Genomic DNA, 4,429 nt, shown 5'->3' on the forward strand with positions numbered 1-4,429 from the left:
CAAAAGGCATTTTATGACCTGAAGCAGGCCATGTGCACTGCACCAATTCTGCAAAGTCCTAACTACTCCAAAGAAATAATTGTCCAAACAGATGCATTTGAGTTGGGAGTAGGAGCTGTGCTGTCACAATTGAATGAAGAAGGTCAGGACCAGCCAGTAGCTTTTATTAGCAGAAGGCTGGCCCCTAGAGAGAAACGTTGGTCAGCTATTGAAAGGGAGGCCTTTGCTGTGGTTTGGGCTCTGAAGAAGCTGAGGCCATACTTGTTTGGCACTCACTTCACAGTTCAGACAGACCATAAGCCCATCTTATGGCTAAAATAGATGAAGGTTGAAAACCCCAAACTTTTTAGATGGTCCATTTCCCTACAGGGGATGGACTATACAGCGGAACGTAGACCTGGGAGTAACCATGCCAATGCAGATGGACTCTCTAGATATTTCCACTTAGAACATGAAGACTCAACTGGTCAAGGTTAGTTTAATGTCCCTGTAATTCGGGGGGAGGGGGGTTGTGTAGGAGAGTATGATCTGCTTCCTGTGGTTTTTGCTGTGTTTCACTGGTTGATCAACTTTAGTCTAGCTGTGGCCCTGCTAATCAGTACCACAGCCTAGCTGTTCTCTCTCTAAATTGGTTACCTGTACATTAGGTACACTCCAGATTGGTTACTGGGTTACCATTGTGAGTCCCTAGTATATGGTACCTCAGGTACCAAGGGCATAGGTACCCCAGAGGTCTACCAGGGGCTGAAGCATGTATTATGCCACCCCTGGGAAGCCTTCCAAAATGGCACCACATGTCTGCACTGGCAGCCTGGGTAAGGTGGTGTAAACACCCCTTACTTAGATATAGTATACCTATATCTACCTATATATATAGACACATATAAACCAATAAGTCACTCCTATGGCAGGCCTTGACAATCCTGAAGGCAGAGTGTTTGGTTTTGTGTGAGAGGGTGCCCAAGCATGAGCTGAGCCCCTCTGCAGCTTTCGGAATCCCTTCCTTATAGCTGTTCTATGATACAGCCATACCATATACTCTTAAGTGCATTATAACCTCGCTGTAAATGCTAACTTTGGAATGGCTGCATCAAAACATGTCGTGTTTGGTGTAAAACACTTTGGAATCCTACACCCCTGCCAGTTCTGGCAGCGTGGGTAGAATTTCACCCTTCTAGAGGGAGAAGACATGTACACACTTACTTACCCGGTAAATGTTTAAAAGAACCCCAGCATCACAAAATGGATGCTGTTGCCACAGACACAAGTCTGACCTCCTGCTGCTGGATGCAACTCCGGCAGAGGAGGCCTGGACAATAGGTTTCCTGTCCAGGGAGGTGCCAGCACCTCCCCAGACAGGCTTTAGTGAATTAGGGTAGGGTGGGTTGCATTCAGTGAATGCTTTTCAGACAGTGCCTGGAGCACACAAGGTGTTCCCGTGCATTTCCCAGTTCAAACCGGTTGCTGGGGCACTCAACCCCAGCTCTGGAGCGAAACTGGACAAAGGCGAAGGGGTGTAACCACCCCCTCCCCAGGTCCTCCCATAGGTTGGACCCTAGATTTAATCCAACCCCTAAACTTGGTATAAGCATAGGGACCCAGTCACTAAGACTTTAGATTACCCTGGGTAAAACTCTGAAACAGAAATCTTGGACCTTCGACATTCCATATTGACTGGAAGATGGAAGAAATCTCCCTTGGGGTCAAGGAGTGACTCCCCTGTTCAAACAGGCACCAAAGAAGCATCTTGCCAGTCTGCATTTTCAAGGCTCCAGCCGGATCCCGAAGAATCTGCAACACAGGACACAGACTTCCAGACATCTCCGAGGCTGACACGAGTCCCCAGCAAAGCTGAGACCTCTAGCTATCACGAGAACCGTGGGACCGGAACTCCTGGACAGCCTGCACATTTGCTAGTGCATCAACTTCCCGAGCTTTCCTGAAGTTGTGCATTGGGCTACTTGTAGTCCAAGCCCTGAGCACCTTTTGCATTGAAGATTGTGGGCCTACACTCCACGAGTGTTCCGTGGGCCCGCTTTCAGCATTTCAGCTTGAGGCTCCTTCGCGATCCCTAGTCTGTTGACTGGTGGGTCCCCACGAAGGTAAATCCTTTGCTTCTTGGACTTTCCTGGTTGCTCCAGACGTACCCTGACTCCTCTCCGAAGGGTGAGTCCCTTAGACCTTGCTGGTCTGCTCCAAAGCCAATCTTTCTATCTTGCATGGGCTGCTGTTGCCAAGGCTTGTTGGGTCCAATCTGGATACCGACGCTGCAGCACTCGACATCCAACATGGGAAAGCTCGAATCCAGCTCCTGGTTGTCATCGACGCCTCTTGGACCTCATGGCTGAAGAGTCAAGCTTCACCTACATCATTTGAAAGCACCCAACATCGGCTGGCATCTTCTTGTCGCCTTCCTGGTCACTGGCTAGTGACCCAGACTCTGTCCCCTTTGCTTTCAGGTTCTTTAGATCTCTGATCCACTCTTGGATCCATCTGGACACTTTTCTCCTGGTCGCCTGCAGCACTTCTTTGCAGCTCTCCGTTGGAAATGACGACGAAACCCGACACGAAAAGACACCTATGCACCCGGCTTCTCTGGGTGAGGTAACACGAGTACTTCGGTGCTCCCGTGGGTCTTGACTCTCGAAATGTCCAGTACTGAAGGGGTTTTACAGTAGTCCACTCCTAAGTGTCCTTAAACTTTAAACTTGTAACTTTAACTTTCTCCATAGAAGTTAATGGTGATTCGCGGCTGTGTTTAGACACTGCACGTGTCCCCCATGGGTCTACCTGCGTCCCTACCTTGGGTGGTTCCTGGGTGCCCCAGCGGTTCTACAGGCCCTAGGCCTTGTCTCTATGCTTAGAGCGGTACTTATACCACTTTCTTAGTATATGGTTTGTGAGGCCCCTAGGGCAAAACGTATACTGTGCTAATTTAGTGTGTGCTATATAAATTCTTGTATTGTACTTTTACTTCTAGCCTCATAAGGACACTAGAGGGTTGTGTTTGGAATAAATACATATACATTTGATATATACCTGGTGTGGTTCTCTTCCATTTGATCATTCAAGGGTTATAGACTGGTAAAACAAGCTGCTTTACATTCCTTCAAGACTTAGACTGAAGGCTGCTCTCCACAGCTACCACTAGGATAGCTTTCTATAAAGGTTGTCTAAACCTACCATCAATAAGGGTCGTTTGGACTGGTGCAAGATGCCCACTAGAATAGTGGATTTCACATGCCAGGCCAACTTCTCACAAACACCTCCCCCTAGGGAGTGTTGGAGCGCAGCAGATAGACACTGGATTTGGCCCAGTTGCTGCGGAGTCCTGCAGAATGGGCAGATGCGACAGAAATGATTATAAGGTTTGAATGTGTGACACGAGGATAGAGTAGCAGATCATCCACGTACAGGGGCACAGCATGCACCTCATCGTCCAGAGGAGTTCCCCATTCCCGCCTCTCATGTGCATGGTGAGTAGTATGAATGCAGTGTGATCGCTGTGAGTGCAGAGTGAACGTGAAAGTGAAGGGTGAGCAGTGAGAATGAGGTGTGAATTGTCATAGGGTTTCAGAAACAAGCTAAACTGTTACTATTATGGCAGCAATTAGGGATGGAGGGTGGAGGAAATAAGTAATGTGCTGATCCTGCAACAAACTTTCAATCTCCTGATTTGGCTTGCAGACTGATCAGATTTCTACCAGCACCACTGGTTTGTTGATGTTGGCCAACTCTCATCTACATAATAAAGTCAAAGGAGCTACTCATGTCAAAGGCCATTTACTGGATCCAATCTTCTCAAACATATTGGATTTGAAAGTAGAAGAAGTGGTCCCGGTTCCGTGGTCAGACCATTCACTTTTGTCTTTTTATATCATGGTACTGGGGACACATAACCAAACCATTAGGACTTCTAAAATGATACGACAATGGGCGAAACTTCCTATTGAGTCCATTTCTAAAGTCTAAATAAGTACAACTACATCGCCCCACACCAATCCAACGCAGGCCTATGACAGTTTTAACAGCTGGATGGAGCAAGCTCTTAATGTGTCTCTTCCTAAAATTAAAATATCAGAAAGGACCAAAACAGAGAAAAACCCGTGGTTCTCAGTCAAGCTCCGTCAATTAAAACAACTGTGTAAAAGACACGAAAGATTGTGAAGGAAGGATTTCACTTTAGAACATAAAGTTGCATATCGTGCAGCCATAAGACATTATAAAAAAGAAATTAAGACTGCGCAGAGCTCTTATTTTCAAGAAAAAATTCTTGCTGCGAAATCTTCAGAAGTCTTTAAAATTGCTCATAAATTACTTACTGTGGTGGCCCCGCGAGTAAGCTCTAGCCCCCCGGAGGTTAGATGTGAGGCGACGGCACGCTATCTTGAAGATAAAATCCAAGCTATTTATAAATCACTCCCGATCT

The sequence above is a fragment of the Lissotriton helveticus genome, chromosome 12 (assembly GCF_964261635.1).
Source record: "Lissotriton helveticus chromosome 12, aLisHel1.1, whole genome shotgun sequence".
Classification (NCBI taxonomy): domain Eukaryota; kingdom Metazoa; phylum Chordata; class Amphibia; order Caudata; family Salamandridae; genus Lissotriton; species Lissotriton helveticus.